This window comes from Nelusetta ayraudi, unplaced genomic scaffold (assembly GCF_046127955.1).
Source record: "Nelusetta ayraudi isolate G7.1 ecotype Tasmania unplaced genomic scaffold, CSIRO-AGI_Nayr_v1 ptg000061l, whole genome shotgun sequence".
Lineage (NCBI taxonomy): Eukaryota > Metazoa > Chordata > Actinopteri > Tetraodontiformes > Monacanthidae > Nelusetta > Nelusetta ayraudi.
In genome coordinates, this window is record NW_027466111.1 from 55,001 (window position 1) to 64,712 (window position 9,712).

General features: G+C 42.1%; 1 protein-coding gene across 2 annotated transcripts in view; it reads right to left on the minus strand.

The window, feature by feature from the left end:
* Positions 1 to 4,242, minus strand: part of nat16 (N-acetyltransferase 16) — a 24,227-nt gene extending 19,985 nt beyond the window's left edge. The window contains exon 1 of one of the 2 annotated variants that reach the window (XM_076040461.1): positions 3,654 to 4,242. The gene's annotated coding sequence lies outside the window, so the exon portion shown is untranslated. The remainder of the gene's footprint in view (positions 1 to 3,653) is intronic. The other variant, XM_076040462.1, reaches the window with a different exon arrangement.
* Between the last annotated feature and the right edge of the window lie 5,470 nt (positions 4,243 to 9,712).

Below are 9,712 nucleotides of genomic sequence, written 5' to 3' on the forward strand. Positions count from 1 at the left end.
CTGGCTTCTGGCCACGCCCCCCCTCTACACACAGATATATTTAGAAGTAGCCCCACTTCCATGTCAGACCACACCAACACAGCTTCCTATTGGCTGGCATGGCCTCACGCTTCTTCTTACACTGCCACCTTGGTGTCTGGAACACTCATTGCAGTTTTTAACAGCATGTTTGTTTGTTTGTTTTTTTTCCAATTTTCAAACAGGAAAACAGTATTTTTTTTTTTTTTCCTTCATACATGGTTTGTAAATAAACGTGGCCTTAATCTGGAGGGGGAAATGATGTTGGTGACTGCTGCACTTTTGCTTCTTTTCCTTCCATTTTGACCAACTCCCGCTGCACAGTGCATCCCTCTGCTGTTTGGGATAAAGGCAGCGTGCCTATCAAGAGAACAGATGGTTGGGCCAAATGGAGCACTTTGACATGCATAGTCAGGAATATAGCCCGAATGCATTGCAAGGGAGCGGGTGGCAGGTTTTCCTTTCATAGTATTTGCTCTTTTCTTCATGACGTTAAAATGATGTTTTCTGAACATCTGCCTGTGTTAAACTACATATATATGTGTAGACATACATATCCATATTTATTATAATACATATTTTATATGTAGATATACATGTGTTGGTGATGTATATATATACATATATATATATACATATACATGGACAATACGTATCATAATACACTTCCAGGTCCAGTCCTGCCCACGAAGCTCAACCAGGTGTCCCATAGCTGCACTTAGAGCAAAGTGATGAAGCCACTGAGGTCCTAATTCTCTTCATTGAGCATGAGGTTCAAATATCTCGTTTCATTGTGGACAGACAACCTAGACGGCTGTTTATCCAGAGCACCTGTGAGTCAAATCCACCAAGAGTCTCTTGCTATTTGTTAGTTGGCACAGGTCAGAGGACAAATATGTGCATGGAAATTTCCACTGTCTCCGGCAAATATCAGGGCACTCGTCTTTTTGAGTGCATGGTGAAATAATAATCATAGTATTTGTCAACACAGAAGATCTGATGACATTATTAGTTTGATGGATGCATCCACCAGTGCAATAACACGTGATACAGGCGTCGCACCGACTAAATGTAGATTCAAAAAAAAATTCCATATCATCATTTTAATATTTAGAATTTAGAGAAAATGGACACGCAGTCTCACGCCATGATCCTGCATCAACTTATCCTCTTATCACAATGGACCCAAATTCCCAAATTATTACTTTATTCTAACATGATCTTACTTTATTTTACAATGTTAAGTGTTTATTTAACAGTACAAATAGATTGTAAGCCTATTTACATTTACGACTGGGTTACTATGAATCTGCATGGTCCCAGAAGTCAAGGGTGGTCCTCCTTTCGGTTGATTGCAAGTGTAATAATTATAATAAGTTTCCTTTTGTTCACTTACCAAATTCATTGCAAATATTCTTGTTGTTCCATCATGAAAAAATCCAATCTCACTATCTAACATCCTAAAAAAAAAAAAGAAAATTTACTATTCGTTCATTTAGAGAGGACGTATTCTTTCAATTAGTAAAACCCTTTTCATCTGTTGCAGCAGAGACATGGAGGATGAATGTTGTTGTTTCAATGCGAAGGAAAGATGAAAACACAACAGAATTCTGAATGAGGAAATGGGGGATCTGTGCGGCTCCAGCTGAGATTATTATGAAGACAGAGATCTACGTTGATCATCTAATCCCAAAGATTCAGAGGAGAATATACTATATACATATATATATATATATATATACATATATATATATATATATATATATACACACACACACACACACACACACACATATATATATATATATATATATATATATATATATACATATATATATATATATGTATTGTTAACCTAATAGCATATAGTTGCCTAAGACACATTTGAATGTTTTTTTGCGGAAAACAGGAAAAAACACATTTTTTAGCAAGCACATTGGTAAAGTTAGGCAGATATCACAATTTGGCCAAAAAATGACTTGGGCAATTATGCTATTAGGCTAACGATATATACATATCATATTGTTTTATATATATATATATATATATATATATATATATATATATATATATATATATATATATATATATATATATATATATATATACATATATATATATATATATATATATATATATATACATATATATAACAAGTCCAAATTTTCAAGACTTTCATCTTGCAGCTTGGAGCCATCACCTCTAACCTTGGCTCCGTCCGCTATATCATTCTATGATGTATGTTGCTTTTAATGGTTTTGATAAAAGAGTGCTTAGAAATGATGTATGACAACAGCAATGACACAAGCCAGCGAGTTGTAAATAAACTGGAGTCGTCAAAGTGCTGGACTGATGTCCAACTGCTCCCCAAACCCCCAAACCCCCGACCCCCCCCAAAGACTGGATTCAGATTGGTAACTGCTAAGAATCGAAATTGAAAGAGTTGAAGATGAAGGAGTTCAATTTAGTAACCTCCAACGTGACGCCAAACCATTCAGCTCAAGAATAAAAACAATTGAAGAAGAAGAAAAGAAAAAAGAAAAAAAAAAAGGAAGCGCAGCATGATGGAGTCGATTGCAGCGCGGATGTGATTGAAAGAGGTTTGTTTGGCTGTCTCCATCCTTAGTATGAGAATTAGGAACCTTCAATGTGCTGCTGTTACTGAGCTCAGTGTTTCACCGTCCTTGTGAGATTACCATGGGGGGGGGGGGGGGGATCGAATAAAAATATGAACAATGCAACTTTAAAATAAGACATTTGCATCGTAATGTTGTGTGACGTTACCCAGCAGCTGCAGAAGTGTTGCACTGAGTGGTCTCACGTATGTACTGTATGTCAAGGTGAAGGCGCCTGTGTGTTTGTTTCATGGTGCAGCATCAAAATAAAAACGAACCAAAAAAAACAAAAAAAAAAATGGATAAAATGACTGATAAACTAAGACCGAGCCGAATAAATACACAAATGCGGTTTATAAATCATAATCCATCTTAATTACTGCAGGATTAAGAGCAACATCCGCTAGGGATCCTTCAGATACCGAGAGCGATTTTCTTTTTTTTTTTTTCATTTTTTCCAAGGTTCCAGCAGTGATGCGATCGTCATCAGCCAAAGAGCTGGAGGGGTGGGGGTGGTGGTAGTGATGGGGGGGGGGAGAGAGAGAAAAAAAAAGAGCCCTAAATAATCCGACAGGCTCATTGTCTTATCATCCCCGAAGCCTGTGACATTTGAAATCACATTATATAATGCGGCTAACGCAGATTAAAGATCGAACAATCCCGTCAGTCCGTCGAATCGTCTACGTCACAATGGGCCCGGCGGGCCTCGCTGAGCAAACCTCGAACCAACCCCGCACCGCACCGCACCGCACCGCACCGCACTACATCGCATCGCATCGCACCCGCACCCGCACCCGCACCGCCGGGTTGTCAGCGGCTGCTCCGTTCTCCTCGCGCCACCCGAGCGAGCGCTGCTCAGCGGGGAGATGGCGCGTATCAACCGGCCAGCCCCTGCTGGGAGGACCGGGGGGAGGGGGGGGACCAGCCCGAGCCCGACCGGGGGGCTGGGGGGGGGGGTCCGCGCCCGCCCCGCACGGCTCGCCCGGCTCGCCCGGGCCCCGTCGGCTTTGCGGGTCTTACCGCGGATGATGACCGGTGAGGTTGGGGGGGCTCGGTCCTGGAGGTCCTGGTTCGGAGGAGACGAGTGGAGAGACGGCGCTACGGCGGCTGCTCAGTGATGGATGCGACACAGAGACGCACCGGCTCTGTAAGATGACGACCCGACAGCAACCGGAGACTGAGCACCAACCCGCAAAATCTCCGCCCCCCTCGGCTGCCTACGTCACAGCCCTGGAGTGGACGCGGCGGTATCACCGCAGCATCACCGCAGCCCTCCCCTCCCCCTCTCTGCTGCTGCTGCTCGCTGTGCGTGTGTGTGTGTGTGTGTGTGTGTGTGTGTGTGTGTGTGTGTGTGTGTGTGTGTCTGGACGTGTTGGGACTTCCAAGCATCGGCAGTGCACTCTTCTTCTTCTTCTTCTTCTTCTTCTTCTTCTTCTTCTTCTGCCATTTACATTTTAAAATCAAACTATTTTTTATTATGATATTTAGATTTTATTTTGTAGGCACAGCAACCATCTACTCTGCTGCTCCAGTTGAGTTTTTCTTGCTTCCAATTCTCTCAACCAATTCCAATTCTGTGTTACCACTCTACTAGTTTAGTTTACAAGGTCAAGGTAAACTTTTATCACCCCCAGGGACAATGCATTGTCCAATCAGCAGAGGAGGGGGGTGGGAAGGGGGAGGAGGGATGTCACATGATGCTGTTAAGGAGTCACAACAGTGATGTGATAAGGACAATTTTTTTCTGTTTATTTGTCTTGCACCTTGGCAGAGGATAACTGCGAGCTATTATAATAATAAAAAGAAGAAGAAGAAGAAGAAGAATGATAATTTTTTTTTCCTGTATCATTAATTGTGTGTGCTTAATTGTTAATTGTTGTTTTATTGCCTCTCTTTGCACAGTGTCCTTGAGAGTTTTGAAAGGCGCTTTTAAATCGAGTGTGACACCAACACAATTGCAGATTAAAGACAAAGTCTCAGCACCATCTGTCCTTCCAAAACCAGAAATTCAGAGCGTTTGTTTTAGAGAAAAGTTGTTGAAATTTCACAAGTTAGCTCACTGCGCACTTTCCTGAAATCCTTTCCTATGGTCGGTGAATATGGTGAACGTTGAATACAGGGAACTTTTCCTCCCAGACTTTACAATGTCAGGCTCTCAAAATTCTAAAATACACCAATGGATGACTATTTCTCCACATGGGTTTCCTGTTATTATCAGCTTCCATTCTCAAGAGGCTTGTTGCTGTTTAAAATTGCGATGATGGACTGGAGTCGATGCCTTGCTTCCAAATAACTCTCCTCGTGGAAGACATTCTTCTCCATTTTGCTGAGTCTTGAACAGCAAAGTGATCAGCTGTTGACGTCTGACCCTGTCAAGCCTTCCACCTGTTCCTGTTTGTAACAGCGGCAGCAGCGGACCAATCACAGCTGGGCTGCTAGCTTTGCTTTTTATAGCTTTTACGTGATCGCGCTACAATTATGTTTAATTTCAACGCAGAATAAATAATATTAATATATAGTATAATAATTTCTCTCACTTTTCTCGCTGGAGCACTTTTGTGGGTACATTCGGAGAAAAATCAGCCCGCATTTGTTTAAATTACTGTTAGTCGCCTCGCTATCCTGTTTGAATGCGTCCGAGGGGTATCAGAAATTTCAGAATTTGAGAAGACTTTATTGTCATTGTACATTGCAGCAACAGAATTTCATTCAGTACTCCTCAGCATGTTAGACACACAACAATAACGGGACAAATATAGACAATGTAATAACGTCAGCAAGGTATTAAAAAATAAATAAAAAAACACAACGGTAAACTCAAGTGCAAGGCCACAGTATAAAAATAGCATCTGTAGGAAACGTTGATAAAACAGAGGCAGCAGACAGTAAATCAGCAGCAAGGTGAGTGCAGCAGTGCAGTGCGTAGATGCAACAGGGGAGTGTCTCAGTCAGCTCTTCTGTTTTTGGGGGGCTGATATGCGTACGTGCGTGTGCGCAGGAGGGGTGATGGCGGCCACAGCTCTGGGGAAAACCCTGTTCCTCAGTCTGCTGGTCCTGGTTTTGAAGGCCCTGGTCCTTCGTCCTCTGGAAACAGGGCCAGTCCTTTCTGTCCCGGGCCGTGCAGCTGCAGTACGAGCCGGTCGTAGCAAGAAAGAGGACGCTTTCCATGGAGTTTCTGTTCATATTAACCGTTAGCCCTACCGGCTAATGGCCTGCCTGAGCTTCCTCTTAACCAAGTGTGAGGTGTGGCATATCCACAACGAGCAAAAGAGGAACTGTAGTCCACCATGACCTCTTTTGTCTTCCGGGGTTCAGGACCAGGTTGTTGTATGCAGGTGTTGAGCCAGGTGACGGAGCTCCTCTCTTTAGTGAGTCTCATTATTCTCCAATATGTGACCCACTACAGTGGTGTCATCGGCAAATTTGACAAAGGTCTTGGAAGGCCTTGATGGGGGTGCAGTCGTGTGTGAAGATAGTGAAGGGGCCGGACCGAGCACCCAGCCCTGTGGTGCACCTGTGGTCAGGACTCGTGTGGATGATGTGTGATTGGATTTTGATTTTATTTATTTATTTCCAACATGTAAGAAAGGAAAGAGAAATAAAAAGGATACAAAACCAAGACACACAAAAGAAAATTGAAAATAAAAAAATATAAATAAAACAGCAAGGTAAGAATAAATAAGCAAACACCAGTGAAAAATACAAGAGAATAATATTGTTCATGTACAAAAAGGGTTATAGGGTTAGGGATTAGTGTGTTCTTGAAAGTGTGCATTACTATGAGTAACTCTGATTGCTCTCTTCTTCAGAACATCTCCTATTCTCACTACTCTACAAGTCACTCATCCATGAACACAGTGGTGTGTGGGCGGACCCAGGTTGCAGAGTTTGAATGCCAGTCTATGCTGGATGAGTGTCTTGAAGGCGGAGCTGAAATCGATGAATCCCAAAATATGTGATGTGATATGCACACATCATCTGCATAATATACATATACAGTACAGATGATGTATATCATCAGAGTTGATGTTTCTCTCAGAGGTGTAAAGTTTTGATGACACACATTGATTGTGGTGGATCAGTGGTTTAATTCACCACCACCACCAACACCAACAACAACAACAACAACAAAATTAATATAGCCATGATCACACCTACCTCACCCCTGCCATCTGCTGCTTCACCTTGCCACACCGCATCAGCCATGATCACCTCCACCTGTGCAGCACAGCTGTCAGCAATCAGGCAGGAGGTATTTGAGCACAATTTAAGCCAGCAGAGCTCGACACATACAGACTCGCAACCACCATGAGTAACGCAACAGTAATGTTTAGGTCCAACCACCACCACCACCACCACCATCACCATCACCATCACCATCATCATCATCATCATCATCATCATCATCATCACCACCACCATCTGTGTATGCGGTGTTACTGTGGGTCCAGTCACTCTCCGTGACAATACAATCAGGCCAGTTATGGATCCAGCACACAATCCTTTATCTGGGTTCAGGCCCAACGCAGTGCAGGATCGGCTACCCACATTAACCAGCAGCCTGGCTTATTGATGGGTTGCCAGTTTGGTTTTGGATGAAGCAGATGGTCCCAACACGGTGGTGTGGTCTCGGAGTAAGTGCCTGTATTGGACAATGTTTAAGTTTTGTTTTGTTTTCCAGTTGATGAGGATTGATTTCTTGGTGATGCAAAAGGAGGTGCTCGGCTTTATCATGGTGATATTGTTGAGGTCTCCTATGATGCACGGAGAAGGCGTGGCTAAGATGGTGAAACCAACCTGTGCCAAAAAAAAACAAACAACAACTTGTGTTAAAATATTCTATAAAATGTGAGTAATGACACATTAAGAATCCAGTTTATAGTCAGTGATCTTGGTCTTTTTCTAGAAATGTGGATGGACATTGATGCATGATTAGATTAGATTAGAAATGTAGTGTCATTGTACAAAATACAACACAATTACACAATTAGTCTTTGAGGATGTGGTGTGTTTTATGCAAGTATTTGGAGTTGTAGATGGTGTCCAAGGAGCTGTTGATGAATGATGTTCTGGACAGTTTCTATAGTCCTTTGCAGTGTCTTTCTGTCTGCAGCAGAACTGCTACCATACCAGGACAGGATGCCAGAGGTGAGGATGGTGATGATGTGGATCTGGGTATCAGAGATGTCTGCCAAGAGTGAATTGCTGGTGGTGAAATAGTCAATGCGTGAGTAGGAGTGGTGGACAGGTGAGAAGATCACTCATATATTGCATCATTATGTCTGCAGATTGCGAGTTGGCTAACTGAGGTGTTGGTTCTATCAACATCAGGGTGGAGCACCAAGTTGAGATCTCCTCCTGGTGTGAGTGTTGCTGACGGTACATGCAATGAGAAGAAGACATGATAGAAGGAGTGATAGAAGGGGGTCATTAATACTGGCAAAACATCCATCCATCCATCCATCTTCAAAACCCTCAGGATCATGGGGTCTGCTGGAGCCTCTCCCAGCTGTCAGGGTGAAGGCAGGGTGACCCTGGACAAGTAAGCAGTTATCACAGGGCCACATAGAAACAACCAACCATTCACTCTCGCAGACTCACCTTATAGACAATGTCAAGTTTCCAATTGACCTCACATGCATGTTTCTGGAGTGTGGGAGGAAGCTGGAGAAGCTGGAGAGAAGCCAGCAGACACTGGGAGAACATGCAAACTACTGACTACAGTGATTTTTATTGTTAATGTTAATGTCAATTATAATATTTCTCCCGTTTGGGACATGGATACTATTGTCTGGCTTAACATTCAGTCTCTAAGATAGCGAAACCTCTTGGTTTTTAGTCATATCTCACCCAGTAAATGTTTGGAAAACGAGCGGATTTGATTTTGTGTTCTGTTGTTTTAGCCAAGTGGGTTTCCTGTAATCGGCCAATGTCTGCTTCCAAGTAGTTCAAATGGACGATTTTTTTTCCCCCCTCCCCCTACATGGTGCCAATTCCTCACACATTCCAAGTGATTCTCTAATCCACATCTATCTTAGGATAGAGGGCGTCCGCCAGCAACACATGGCAAAGATGACAAGTTTTTTTTTTGCCCGACCTCCAGAGCGTTTCCGCCTCCACCAGCTGTCCACAGGCTTTTCGTCTCCTGCTCAGCCCTCCTACACCAGTGTACATGTCTAATTTCTATTGCATGATGTGGACATTTAGTAATACATTTTGCTTAAAGCAACAGATATGACAACATACATACACATATATATATATATATTTATTTTTATTTTTTTTAAAAAGGACAAAAGTTGAGTAATTGTAATTTTGAGATGACACACAGAACTACAGTATTACAGAACTGCAATAGGAGGACTTTTCTCATTTCGTCGGAGTTCACTGACACACACACACACACGCATCTGAGCAAATTCTAGTTTGAGTCAAATAGCTTAAAAACAATGTCACACACACAAAAAGAGCCCAAAAAATTTTTTGCAGGGAGTTGGCAACCTTCATCTGCATCTTCCCCACTAGGTGATGCTAGCAAGTGAGCGGGGCAGAGCGTGACATCCCACACCCTGTTCATACATCAGCTGTTGATTCTCCTTTCATTTTTTTTTTAAATGTTTTTATTTATTTATTTATTTATTTTACAAATCTTTAAAAAAAAACTCCTCTCCCACTCATCAGAATTGCTGTTCTTTACATGACAGTCTTCCAATGTCATTCATGTGTCCTATCAATATGTCCGTATGTCCTGTCAGCAGTGATGAAGGCGCTTACTGTGTCATATGATAATAGTAATACACGGGGGAAAAAAGACACATGAGGGGTGAAATAATGAAAATGACTTCATCTCCAGTATTGATTCTTTCACTTTCACTCTCTCAAATCACTTGTTTTTGAACATGTTGCTTCATACGCAGTTGCAGAGTATGAATATTTTTGTCTCTCTGAATGTATTAGTATACTAGTATATCACTAGTAAATGACATCACTAATTAGGAAGACGCTCCCAAATGTTTTCTATTTTTGATAGAAAAAGTTTTAATTTTGAATCTCCTTCAAACTTCAGTGAGAGTTTTTGT